Genomic DNA, 14,420 nt, shown 5'->3' with positions numbered 1-14,420 from the left:
TGCTGACAGTGCAAGGTGCCCTGTCAGGGTGTCCGTGTGCTGGTGAGAGCTGGTTTCTTTCTCTGGGCCAGAGCGGGGGGAGCTAGAGCAGGTCTGCACCTTGCTTTGTGGTCGAGCTGCAGCTCGCTCTGGATGTGGCCTAGCTCCCCTCAATGCTCAATGTGAGCAGCAGTAGGAGAGTGTGTCACCAGGGTCCAGGCAGGCTGTGAGTCTCCCACTGCCATTCCCACTGGGGAAGGCACCACTGCCTCTGCCACACACTGCTAGCCCACCCCAGCCAGTGACAGATGGAGACTCGGAATAATGCCCTGTGTGAAGAAGCCATGCTTTTACCCTCCATGCTGTTTGCTGTCAGGAAAATTTGTTTTGGGGCATTAAGGCCTGGATATCTTGGTTTACCACCTTGAGGATCTTCCTTGGTGGAAAGTCATATCTTGATGTTGAACTTAAAGTTCACCTTAATAAGCACCTTCATCCTCTTCCATGGTTTTGGTTGGGATTGCTACTTAACCCTTGAACAGGCATGCTGGCTGGGAAAAATGGAGGTGGGGATACGTCTCTGCCTTTGCATAGCAAGACGAGGCTGTTAAATGTTTCAGGAGGTGTTGCAGGGTTCACCACGGCAAGAGGCAAACCTGCCCCTGCCCATGCAGCTAATGCCCCTGCTGTGCTTGTCATTTGTACCTTGGTTTCTACAGCCTTCCCACCTTGTCTGCTTGCTCCTGCTCCTGTCCCATCCCCTGCAGCGTACTGGCACGGTGGCACATGCGGCCAGGTAGTGGGTTCAGCTTGCTTTTCAGCCCGGTTGGTTCCTGGTCTCATTCATGGCATAGCCATGCCAACAGCTACACCGACAAAAAAGGGAAAGCTAGTACAGAGTGGGAACAAATGACCAGAGGTGGAAAATGTTCAGGCTGGTTTAAGAAGCCCTGCTTCCACCTGTAAAGCTGCTGCCTGAATTGCCTGCAGCAGTTAAGGCTTGGAGTTGGTTTCAGCCTTGAAGTCTGCTCTTGATGAGACGGATAGTCCTGAATGCAAATTAGTTGCAAAGAACCTAAGAGTGATGGGGTCTGCAAAGCGCTTCTTAAGCTATTAAGAAGCACAAGAATCAGCAGGGGAAAAAAGACAAAATAGTTTTTAATATAAAATCTTCCCAGGAACATGCACAAGGCTTGATCCTGATTAAAAACAAAAATTAAACTGAAAGTCTAGGCCAAGCTCCTTCTCAGGTGCAACGTACCAAATGGACTCGGGTCCTGCAGGAAGGGAATAAAATGAAAACTTCCCCCTCTGCTCTCTGTTCTTTCAAGTCCCTTGAAAGCTTCACACTAGCACTCGGTACTTCATCAGCAACGATCTCTCCATGTTGAAACCTCCAGACTGCATTCCCTGGCAGTGCAAGCGGGAGCGGTGCCAACTGTTTTATTAGGTTTGCACCCATGAAATCCACTAGCGGGGAAGGACCTGACTCCTTGTCATCAGGAGGCTGCAGCGGGCGAGGTTTGTGCTGCTGCCCTGCGCTTGCTGAGGGTGCTGCGCTTAGCCGGTATGCGAGTCCTGGGGGGGCTGCCTGTCTCAGGACTAACTGGGCACCCTGGTGTGAGGACCTGAGGCCCAGAGTGAGATGGAGGTCTCAGTGTTGTTGTCTTCAATTAGCAAGGCAAGGCAGGTGTCTCTGTGTGTGCTTTTCCTTTGCGAAAGATCCCGGTGAGGGATGATGACATGCTGCTGCTTTTGTTTTGGCAGCCCCCTGACAAGCCTTTCAAAGTTTGGGTTATAGGAGGCAGGCAGAAGGGATGCTGCTGGAGCTAGATGTGATGGGGTGTTCTCCTGTCTGAGCATCGTGGAGACGGGTGCACTAGATGTTGCCCTCACATAAATTACCACCTGCTCTGGCTCTTTAAGCATCATTTTTTCCTTCTGTTTTAACCTTCCAGAGTGGTTTCAGGTTCACTTCTTCTAGTAAATGTTTCCTTTTCTCTAACTTAAATAATCCATCTCCCCAAAGCTGACCTGACAGCACAGCACACTTCATGAAACCCTGGCTTCTGTGGGGAAATGCAGCACCAGCAGTGACCCTGCTGGTGTCCCAGCTAAAAATAAAGCCTGTCCCTCCTGGCAGTGTTGGGGTTTGCTTTTAAGTAGGTAGGCAGTTTTACCCATCGGCAGCACTGTGCTCCTCTGCCAGGCAGAAGGCGCAGCTTAACCTTCAGAGCATGACGGAGCTGCCTGCCCTCTGGGGAATCGCACTGGGATGCTGAAGGTGAGAAGATGCTCAGCGGCACATGCTGCACCTATGTCACTCCCAAAAAACTGCTGGCTTGCCTGTTGCCTGCTTACATCCATCTCCTTGCTTCATGCATCCCAGTGAGTCACAAGCACCTCTCCTTCCCCCAGCTCTGGCCTTTTCACTCCTCTGCTTTTCCGTCTTAAATATATAGATTTCTTCATGGTTTTGCCATAACGGCCCCAGCTCCCCACTTACCTCAACAACTCTGTGCCTTCCAACTTCCCAGTCTTCTAACAGCACCTGTCACATGTTCAGCCCCCCATTTATCCTCTGTGGTTCTTTGCCTGTTCTCTCAGGTCCGTGTGGGCTTGGCTGCTGGGGCAAAGCAGGAGGTTGGCTCACTCGGGAAGCAGATGCTCAGTTAAGAAGGGTCTTTCCAGATCTCACTGTACACGCACGTTAGCAAGTTTCACAAAAACTGCTAAGGTTGAAGTACGCTCTGGAGCAAAAGGAGGGATGAATCCTGGCCCGTGAATCTGGATATTCTGAGTTTCCATGCACATCTAGTTTTCCTTTGAGTCTTCCAGTACTTATTTATTATGGTATTGAGTTCCACAGATTGCACAAATGCACAGCATAGAATTTAAAAGGTTTCCAGTGCTTGCCAGATCAAATACCGTGAGTCTGGGACCTTTCTGTTGGTGTTTGCCTTGAACTTCTTTTGGCCTGGTTGACCACCTCTGTCCCTCTGACCGCAGCTGATTTCCCGGTGAAGGCTCAGGGAGGGCGTGTTTGAGTTGTGAAAGGGGATTTGGGAGTTGTGTTTGGTTGTGCAGGATTCCAGAAGCTTCATCTACTTACCATTGCAAAGAGGGCATGAAGAGGTGGCACGGTTGTAATCTGCAAGTATCTGTATGGGGAGCCAACAGCTGGGAGACACAGAACGTTGGCTGCAGTCACCTCGGCCAAAAGGGTGGTAATCTCTCTGATGGCACATTCTTATGCACTTCGTGGAAGGTGCACCAGTGGTGCTGGTGGCTTGCTGACCGGCTGGCCAGCACAGGGGGCTCAGAAAGGGCAGCAGTGTGCACTGCCTCTTGCTTGGCTGGTAGCTGGGTATGGGAAGGACCATAAGTTTGCTGTGGGAAGAAGAATTAGGGGAAGGGGTGTGGAAATGTTTGTGTGCAAGTCTGCAGGGGGAATGGTGGGCAGGGAGCAAGAGGAAGGAGGGTTGTTGGGTTACAGGGTTACAGGGCTCAAATTAATTGAAAACAAATTTTTATTCATTTTTCTTCTCATTGAGCTCCCACAGCAAAATGGATTAATTTTGAGGCTTTGCTTGTCTTTAGAAGAAACCATCCTTTTGCCAAAGACAGCTTGTGCTTGTTCGTTTACCTGTTTGTGTCACTGGCCTCAATGAAACGGTAATGGTGGCTGTGCTCGAGGTAGCGCTCTCCCTGTCCCACCGCTCCTCACATGCTGGTGTTTGGGGACTGTTGTTCCTGGTCTGGGCAGAGTGTTTTTTGTCACCTGTGACAGGCTTCCCAGATGACAGGAGTTTCTGTCAGCAGTGATGGCAAGAAGAGCTGGGTTCAGGGCACCACCACAGAAGTACGGCGGGACAGGAGAGGCTTTCTGGGCTGAGGGAGCTGGGCACGGGGGCTGGGGGGGAAGTAAGGGTGTGAAAACAGGCTGTTCATTCCTGCCTTAGCTGTTGCTCAAATCGGTCCTCCACTGAAACTCCCAGCAAGAGAGGGACCCTGGAATTTTCTCATCCTAGCCTTGTCTTAGGGGAGATTTGGACTTCAAAGCCAGTAGAGTACATCTCAGTTTAAATCTTCTCTTTGCAGAAGTGGGTGGAAAGATAATTTCTGCAGTTCCTGGAGGGTACTTGAGCTTCTCTGTAAAACTGATGGAGATGTGGGACTACTAGCATCCATAATGGAGTCTGTGTCCTTCAGTGACAGGATAGAGGCTGTCCTCTCTCTTTGCCTCGATGGCTTAAATAGACCATACAGTGGGGTGGGTGCGTGGGATAAACATGTTATCCAAGTACCTGCATTAAGCTAGTGACTCCTGTCATTGTAACTCCAGAATGAGGCATTTCAGGATGCTGTTCTGAGGTGATGCTGGGCATGTGGTGGAGAAGAGAGACTCCAGGCCTTGTTTGCTAGGGTCTGGACCTGTGGGGGGAAGGAGGATTTTCTCCTTCCCTTGTCTTGTTTCAGTGCATTTGGCTGATGTGGTCATCTCCCATGACTCAGCTGTTCCTGTTGGCAGGACTAGTTGTAGCAAATCCAGGGCCAGCATGGAGCACTGGGAGGAGGGAGGAACCATGGTGGGATGTACAGGAATACAGTTGGTATGGAGGAAGCAGGAAGATGCTCCCAGCTGATGCGTGTGACATGAATTGCAAAAAGGAGATAGATGAAGCTTTCTTTTTGGAGGTTTAATGTTATGTGAAATGTTGCCAAAGCTCCTCAGGTAGTTCTTCCAGTAGAATAAGATGGCTTTGCTGACTTGGGCTCATTGACCTATGCATAAAACGCCAGAGAAAATCTGGTCCTAAGGACCCTCTTTCTCTTCTCTCTTGCCAGCTGTCTGTTGGTGGTATACAAGTTGTCTGGGCTGGAAAGATAGTCCTCATTTTCAAGATGACTTTGTGCAAAAGGCGGCTTTTGGAGGGGAGGGTCAAGGGAGAGCAGCTGGTATAAGTAGTGCTCTGAATACCGTGAAAATGCTCTTTCTTCCACTTTGGAGATAATCAACAGCATGATTATTATGTACTTTGCTGGGAAATTCTTCTGACACATGGTGCTCTGCATCCAGTTTTCAAACGTTCCTCACTGGTATCTAAGTTAAGACTTGCTGACTGCTGGGAATTGGGAGAGCATAGTTGCAGGCATGTTAGAAATGGCAAAGGAGGAGCCTCCTCCTTTTCAGACAAGGTGCTTTGTTGTATGTGCTGCTCCTGAGTTGGTACACATGTGTAAGTAATCTTGATTTTTTTGAACCTTCTTGAAGAATCAACTCATGTATTTACCTGGCTTAGCACTGTGCTATTTGGGGTGTGGGGTCTGCCCAGTGCTCTTGGCAAGAACCAAGAAATGGTTGCTCTCCTGTCTGTCTTTGGAGGAGGCAGCAGCGGCCTCTCCTAGAGTCATCTGTTCGGTTTTCTGCAGCAGTTTTAAATCATGTTTAGGTGTCCAGTGGAAAATCCATGATTTCAGTGGGGTCAAGGTGTCCAAGTGGGTGAAAGAGCTGCTCCATTAAGCTTCTAACTACCCTGTGAAATCTGGTCCTTCGTGACTCCTTCGGTGAACTATCTGAGACACACTGAGACCATGGATGGGATAGTGGGGGAAGTTAGTGCTGCTGTTGTAACAGTGAGAGAAAATGTGGGTACTGAGGGCGACTAGCTCCAGATGGTATTTCAGATTACCTACTCATGACAGGACAGAGTGGGGCAGCCAGCCAGGGAGGGCAGACCTGCAGCTGAAACACAGGCTGAAAGAAAAAAGGCGAATAATCCTGTCTGGTAATGCCATAGTGAAGAACAAATCTCTGCCTGTCTTTGCTGTAGAGTTCAGAGGCGTATGGCTTTATGCAGCCCACAATGAAGCCATCAGAGGGTGGGGGGTGAAGAAATGAAGGTGGGGCAGCAGATAGCCTGGAGACTGCTGCCACTTACTGTAATTGTCGTAGCAGCTCAGCTTCCACTGTTTGTTGTCCATGTCATCTTTGCAATTACCATATGGTAAATATAACTTGAGTCTCTAGCAAATAACAGAGCTAATATTAAGAGAGGATCTGTAAACAGCTAGTGCATAAATGAACAAAGAGCAATAAACAGCCTGGACTTACGAAGAATGAATTAATCATGGTAGATGTGAGCGTTTATTTTTTTAAAGCATTTGCAGAATTAGCAGCTGAAAAAAACACCGAAGGATTAAGATACCTAAATTGTCAATAAGAGGTACGTGGGGATATGTGTCGGCAAAGGGTGAGCGTGCTGTGTGAAATCTTACTTGATAACTGTATTCAAATGGGAGAATTTACAGGTTTTGGCACCTTCGAAGTGAAGTGGGAGGTATTTTGAGGATAACCCATAGCTCAGTGCATTTTTCATGCCTCCCGCTGTGCTCAGATCTGCAGCAGCAGCAGTGAGCGCATCACAGCATATTTCCCTCCTCTCAGCTGGAGACCCTGACTTCTTGGTTGAAACTCTGGAAATCTCTGTTTTGTTCCACACACGCCAGCCAGCGCAGCGCTCCTCACACAAGCCCCACCACGCTGGGGACGCAGCAAACTAGGCGGAGAGACCTTTGGATGTGAGAAACACAGTGAGCTTCTGCAAATCAATCTCGATTTAATCTTTGTAACAGTGCGGTACCTCAGGAAAGCCTGCTGTACGGCGGAGCTGAGGGGCGAGACTCCGCTGCCCAGGCTCAGCTTTCCTGCTCCAACAAGAGCAGATCTGCTGCTGGGTTCAGTGGGAGCAGGTGCTGAGGTATGGCTCTCCCAGACACCCGTCTGCTCCTGACCGCTGCAAAGATGGAGAACCAAGAGGAGATGAAGATAAATGATTAAAGGGCAGCTTGGGCTAATTTATAAAGATTAAAATAAATTTGTGTGCTTTGGCCAAAGAATAACTGTGGAGGAGAACAGCTATTTACAAGTTATCTGAAGCATGTAAATCTCAGGCAGGGAGGAGAATGGTTGAGAGTGCTCCAAGGACAGGATAATGAGAACTAGCAGCATAAATTTTCTTAATTTCATCCTAAATATAAGGAAGACGGCTAAAACCTCCAAGATAAATTACATCATGGCAGAGTCTCTATGGGAGGTTGTGGAAATGCCATCACTTGGGTAATTTAAAACTGGGCTGGACAAAGTACTAGGAAATAATTTTCACAAGGGGAACAAGGCAACTGTGGCCCCTGAGGCGTGGACCAGACAACTCTTCTGGCTGTGGTATAATTCTGAAATTAGTGAAACCTGTGCTAACTGGGCTAAGCGAGAGCCTGTCCTATCTACCCCATTTACTGTGCCTGTCACACGGAGTGTAGAAGTCTTCAGTCTAACGTGACAAATGACAACTGCTGCTTCTTCATTGCAGTGGTAAAGGTGATTTCTGAGGTGTAGCCTTCTCCTCCTCCTCTCCCCTCCCAGTTTTCTGCCCAGTCTTCCACTGCCTCGTTTGTGCTGCTTCTGCCTCCATTAAATATTTAAATATTTCCTTTCGTACCGAGCCAGGAATGAGCCCTTCTGAATAGACTTGTGGAGGGCTTATAATTTCTGTTGTGTGTGACATGGCATTTTTTGTAAAAATAAGTTTTTGCTATATTTGGACAAAAAAAAAAATTCAGACATTTTCTTCATGTTTTTCCTTCGAGGAGAAGTTACGAATAAACAGGCCCATTCTGGAGGATTGGAGCAGCGTGTGCCCCAGCTGCTGGGGTTAGCACCCAGCGTGGCTGGCTGGTGGCTGACCCAGTAGCCCATCAGCCAGCCAGGGAAGGGCTCCCTGCTCGGCTACTTGTTGCATCAAATTCAGCACATCTCGTGGTTTGTTTTGTTTGCCTCAAATGAGTGTTTTCCATCACAAAACTTGTGTTTTCTTAACGAACTCTGGATCTAAAGAGGGCGAGAGATGACTACAACACCTTTCCCCCTCTTATTTACCGCTTAGCCTGCCTTTGAGTACAAGTAACTACCGGCTCTGCAGCACGAACGTACTGTTGACAACAAATCCTAGGGTCTTTAATTGTAGATGTTGCAGATCTGTCATGAAAGTGCTAAAGAAATGTCACGAGCTGCTGCTGTCATCTTTCCTCTAGGATGCCGTGAGTCACTAGGTGGTAAGTTGCACTCTGATGGCGGCACCTGAACCAGCAGTATAATATGTCTGTGAAGCAGGAGCAGTAAATAACACACCCAGTGTGCTGCCACGGGCAGTACATAAAATGTCTTTTACTGACAAGAAGTTTTCCTCACACCGCTGGAATAATTTCTTTTCCCTTCCCCCCTGTTCCCCAAATGGTCTTTGCTGCTCTTTATAAACCAGCAAGATGGAGAGTGATGAAAACTACTGCCTTGAAGGCTGCCACGGAGGAGTCACTGCCTGTTGCAACCCCACGTGTGGTCGGGTGGCTGCTCCGGATTGTCTCCAGCCCATGGAGGAGGCAGGGGAGCCACTGAGCAGGTGACCCAGTAACTCCACTTCTTGATTTCCCTCAGCCTCCTAAACCTCAAAGGAAGGACCTTCAGCCTCTTCACTGGGCCTTTCACATCACAGGCACTGCTAAGTACCTGCCCTCTCAATTTGTCGCTGTTCAGACGGCGTAGAATGGTGTGTCCAGATGTGCACTGGTATTCAAACACTGGAGGCTTTAATTCTGTTTAGAAATACCCCTAAATGCAATAAAAAGACTGATGTTTGAGGAGCCGCCTCTAAACGTGCAATGGAGGCTTCCCAGTGACTTCCAAAAGGTCAGGACAGTGACTTTTTGCCAAACCCACGTGTGTTGCCACTGAGGCGCTGCAGTGATCCCCCAGTGCGGTGTGTGCACAGGGTGAGTTTGTTCTGGCCGCCCATGGGCCAGCACTGGGTGTGCTTGTCACCAGCACGCCTACACTTGTATCTGTGCTTTTTCACTTTTTTAGTGTGAGGCTGGCTGAGCGCTGGTGCACGTTACCCTGGGAGGCCGTGGAGACTCCATCCTTCATCCTTGAATATCCTCTGGGTATTCAGAAGCCAACTGGATGTGGTCCTGGGCTGCTGGCTCTAGGTGGCCGTGCTGGAGCAGGGGGCGGTTGGAGAGGCTGACCTCCAGAGGTCCCTGCTAGCTCCTGTGTGAACTGGCCACTTGAAATTCCTGGAAAAACAACAGTGTTATATTCATGAAAAGAAAAAAACCCTTCATCTACATCAGAGCAGATAATACTGCTTTTTAAGTAAGAGGATGGCCACTACTAATCTGTATGTCAGCCTAAATACCAGGTTTTATTTTCTGAATGTAAAAAAGGCTACAGTTCTGGGGGGAAAAAAAAAACCAAAAGGGTAATGCTCAGTGTCCCTTAGGTTGAGGAATCTCAGACATATGGACATGTATGGGGAACGGAAGAGCAAGCAGCACTGCGGCTCCCGAGGAGGCTGTGCGAGCCCACACCGTAAATAAGGCTGGCTGAGAGCGTGGCTGTGGCCGCCCGCCGAAGGGCTTCCTGCAGTGTCTGCCACCTCCTCCTTTACATGGCTGTGCACAGAGTGTAAACCGCAGCTCCTATATCCATATATATCCATCTGTATCCATCTGTCCTATACAGGTATTTTTCATCTGGGGTGAAAGCAAGGACATAAAACGTCCAGCTCGTCGGGTGCAGCCAGTGCGGTAGTGGAAGGGGACAATTAAGTATGGGCATCTTTATGGGTTAGCTATTTATGGGGCTGCTTCTCCAGGAGTGTCATGGATACTAAAACACAGAAAAACCATCATGGACCAGTTCCCCGGGATAAGTTGAGTGTTTGGAGGTTGCTTGTAGCCATACACAGACTTGTGCTCCATTTGGATCAGCCACTGGGTTCACTGAATCTAACTGGATTCCTTCACTGCAGCATTTCTGTTAGGAATTAGTAGACTTGAGTCATTATGTCAATTAACACCCATTTACCATGCTACAGTGGTAGGAATTGCTCAAATTAGTAGAGACACCAGCCTGTAAATATTAAAAGACTAGCTATGAGAGCTAGGTTTTTTTATGGTAGCTTTTTGCATGATCTTGAGAGAAAAAAAAAAGGCTGCTTTTGGCATGTACTGAGGGGGTTATTCTGTAGGCAGCTAATTCCGGGGTTTGGCATGTTTACGGTGAAGTGCAAAGCAGCAAGCACCTACAGCTCCCTGCCATAACTTTTCCACAGAACCGAACTGTGGGGATCTGTCATGGCCTAAGCATGAGTTATGGTGCTTTTTTCCCCGTGAAGCCTAGCTGGTACGGTAGCAGGGAGCTAAGCTACCTATCGCTGTGCAATAACCGGTGTAAAGTCAGGTCCTTGGTTGTGCTCGTATCAGGTAGCTGTGTGCCATAAGTAGGATGGTTTAAGGCCTAGCCTGTGTTCAGAAATTTGCATTTGTGTGACAAAATTAATCTAATTACACTGCTCTGGCTTTTTTGGTTTGCAGGTAAATCTTAATTTACACTCTGAGTACTACTCATGTAGCAATGAGCAAAGGGCTCGATAGCATTTGAATGGAGATGATTGAAAAATCGGCTTTGTTTTGTATTAAATATTTTGTTATGCTTTTATTTTGGGGGAAGGAGGAGTGTGAATTTGGTACAATACCTCTTCCGTGAAAACTCAGTTATTTGTTTTCCTTGGCAGAAAGGTTATAATTTCAGGTTTTGCTGATGGTTATAAAAAAGAAATGTGTCCTCAATCAAAAAGCTTTTATGTGCTTTGGAGCTGAGGAATGCGAGGCCCTATTATTAAGCTGAACCTTATTTCTGTCTCCTCCAGCTTCGGAGTGGGGAGTATGGGATGTCACCAATAGCAGCGCTGCATCCGCTCTGCTCAGGGACAGATGCTTGTCGAGCAGACAGAACCCTTGATCTTGAGATGTCTCTGTCTGGCCCTTGTGCAGCGCCCACGCCTGAACGGGGCTCACCCCGTACTCACATCTAATCAGCAGCCTTTCCTGGCTCGTCTGGAGTCGGGGGAGAGAGGATATATGGCCACAGATGTACCCATGCGTCTGATTTATCTGAGGGTGAGAGGGAGAAGGGAAGGAAAGGGAGGTGCCCAGACAACCTAATCTTATTTGCAGGTCAAATTCAAAGGGGTTTATGATGGTTTAAGGGGAATTTTGTCTAAATACGAAACTGATAGGGACTTAGCGGTTTGTCTTTGGTTTTGTATTTATTGAGCAGTGATCTGGGGAATTTGGCATGTGGAGGTTATGTGTTAGCAGCCATCACTGTGCTATGTTGCCTCTTGATTTGATTTCTTGCTGTGAATGCTTCCTATTGAAAATACTTTTGTCTCTAGAGTCATGTGAACAGCTGTATGCAAAAAGCTAAATTATAAGGGATTGGTATAGCCTTCCCAGCTTTCTACCTCACTATAGGTCCATCAGTCTTCTGAAACTCGGTAAGAAGCTTGATAGTTGTCTAATAGTAATTGTCTATTGTAGGCTTAATTGTGACAAGCATGGTCCATGCTACTTTCTGCATTGTCTCCAGAAGTATTTCAGGAACTGGTCTTTTTATTTATGGGTTCTATGTATGGATTTATGGATCACATGGCCATTGTCAACTCTTGTAGAAGGAATTCCCCCTGCTAAAATAAATCTTTTCAGAGCCTTGCTTTTGAACACTAGCTCATTCTGGTGCAGTGATGTTTGCTGCGTTTTGTCTCTCTTTTGCATTGATTAAGGGTAAGGGGACGAGTCTACTTCAGTCTTGGCAGAGCCAGAACTACATAGATCTCCTCTGGTCATTTCTGGACTAAGTTTAATAGATACACTTGAGGGAAACCTTGAGCCTTGTGTAAGCAACCTGGCTGACCTAGAGCTACAGAGTGAGTTTTAACTTTTCTATCCTCTGTCATCTGAATGTTAAAAGTGTTACCTCAATGTTTTATTCAAAGCTGTTTTAAAATTTAATAGTTTTATTCTATGTTGTAAAGCACTTTTGCATCAGTTCCCAAGGTGGGGGATGACAGTAAGAATGCTTCACTGTGTTTTTCAGATTGGTTAGGTTAATGTTTTTCATGTTAATGAACACATATTAAGATCTTATTAGACAGCGTGTATGTGACAGTTCCTGTTGATCTCACTGGGGAGTTTTTCTGTGTCAAAGAATTGCAGTATCAGGTCATTACTATATCATTTTAGAAAATCATTGTGACCTCCACAATATTAAAATGTTTGTCAAAGCAAGTGAAAACCAGTGAAGAAAAGTATTCCTGAAATCTGAGACTTTAGTCTACAACCCATAGCCCGAGTCTGGATTACTCTGGTAGAGGTTTTTGTTTGTTTTTGAAACAATATGTGATTAGTTGGCAGAAAAATAGTAAAATTACCTTCTACTTACAAATTAACAATTTAAGGATCGGCGAGGTCCTGGAGTGTGTTGAGGAATGGCTAGCAATAGAAACCATCATGGCATTACAGAAGGTAGACAGATAGTGTTAATTGCAGAAGGTGGTTGTCCCACAGAGAGGGAGTTGGTGGTAGCAATGATTTATTTCAGAGGGCAGTTTAGTCATTGCACTATTCCTAGACAAGGCTCTGAATTTAAGTGATACTTAGACTCTTAAGTCATTTTTGAAACCAAATTTAGGTGCTTGAGTCACATAGATGTTTTTGAAATTACTCCTGTCTTTCTGTCAGCTGATTCTACATGACTGATCTTGGAAGACACAGCACCCACTGGCTGCTGTACAGTTAAGTAGGAGCTGGGAGCTGGAAGTAAGAGGTTGTTGGATACCTCTCGATACTGGTTGGTGGATACAACTGTCAGCAACTGCAGTATGGAAAAGGATGATCTGATGTACCTGGGGTGGTTTTGGAGCTGCTGTGCTTGTGTGGTTGGTCTCCATGTGCACCTTGAGTCAGAGGTACCTGGAATGTCATCTCAACTGTGCACCTGCACACACCTGCCTTGCAGCCTAGAGGTCTTGTGCTCGCTGCTCACAGTTACTCTGCACATTCGCTGGCCCTTTCTCAGGTATTTCCCAACATCCTGCAGCCAGAAATCTGGTACAGTACCATGCGGAGTGGGAGGGAAGGCAGAATGGGAGTGTCGGGCTGAACCCAAGTTGCACGTGCTGGGTAGCTCAGTCTGACCCGTGACCCTGAGCTATGCTGGCAGCGAGGTGTTTTAACGAGACTTCAAGACTGTGGCTAGGGCTGGGGCTGTCTAACAGCCCTCACTGGGGCTGACGTCCCTCTGAACCCCGGGGAATAGGGTAGACAGGCAGGTAAGTAGGTGTTGGAGAGAGAAGGTAAGCAGGCTAACGTGGGAGAATCTCACTCTTCTGAATTAGTCCAGGTAGCGTGAAGAAGTGTATTGTTTTTTCATATCAAGGATGTCAGATATGGATTTGTGATCCTGATACTGCATAATCAATTCTCTCCCCTCTGCTGTGCTTTGTCAGGAGCGGTTTTGTTCATTTGCAGTCCTTGTTCACGCTTTCCTTCCTGCTTTGCTTGTCTTTATAGATTTTTATCTGAAAGTTGAAAACGTTTTTGTTGATATCAGGAAGAGTGCACCCGCTTTTGGAAAGAGGCAAGCGACACAACATGATGATAAAATAGCCATTCGAGATGCATTTGTTAATGCTGATAACATTAAAATGTTGCCTGGAATATTTACAGTGCAAGAGAGAGACAAGGGATCTCCTCGAGTGTTTGGGGGCCAGTTCATCTCTTTGAACCGCTGCCACCTCAAGGTTAAGCATCTGCTCTAAACTTGCTGGCTGGGTACCCTCTTGAGACTAAGGGGAGAGGTAGGAAGGGACAAAACCCCTTCTGGAGATGTGTGTCTTAAATACATCTTTTGGGTCAGAGCAGGGCGGGACAGGAAGAGTTGTGCCCTGGAAGTGACCATTTCTTTCCTGTGGCTGCAAATGGAGCCTCAGTGACTTCATTTGACTTACTGCCCAAGATTTAAGTAGTTACAGTAGGGGAAATTAATCCCAGCCCTACTGATTTGGCAGTACAAGCCTCAATGAAAGTTAGTGGGAGTTAAGGCTCTTGAACCTTCCAAGTGCTGTAGATAATGTTGCTATTAACTTTGATGTTTCCTGTGAGATGCGTGGCTGTGTCTGGACTCACAAACGTGATTTGTCAGCTAAAGCTGAGACCAAATGCTTCCTGAGGCCTGTTATAAAGGAAGGAGAATAGTGTGATCCATGACAATGTGATGGGTTCCGAATCCAATTTTAGGTGGTGCAAGCCCTACAGCGATGTAGTCCATAAGTATAGAAGGCATTATTGATCAGTGATATGCCAAATCTGTGCGATACATCAATCAGCTCCTTTGGTTTTGCATGGTATTTTAGGTTAGAGGTTATTTTCGCTTTAAGAGGGTGTTTGAAAATACCTATATCTTAGGGATACAGAGGGAGTGTTGGTGGATACGTCCTTTTACTCTGTCTTCTGGGTTCATGAGTACAGCTTTTTCTAACTGT

At 47.0% G+C, this 14,420-nt stretch overlaps 1 protein-coding gene across 2 annotated transcripts in view; it reads left to right on the top strand.

Moving 5' to 3' along the window:
- Window positions 1–14,420, top strand: part of SLC8A3 (solute carrier family 8 member A3) — a 151,012-nt gene that overhangs the window by 40,442 nt on the left and 96,150 nt on the right. The window lies entirely within an intron of this gene.

Source organism: Falco punctatus (assembly GCF_963210335.1).
Source record: "Falco punctatus genome assembly, chromosome: 7".
Taxonomy (NCBI): domain Eukaryota; kingdom Metazoa; phylum Chordata; class Aves; order Falconiformes; family Falconidae; genus Falco; species Falco punctatus.
This window is presented reverse-complemented; position numbering and strand designations above follow the sequence as displayed.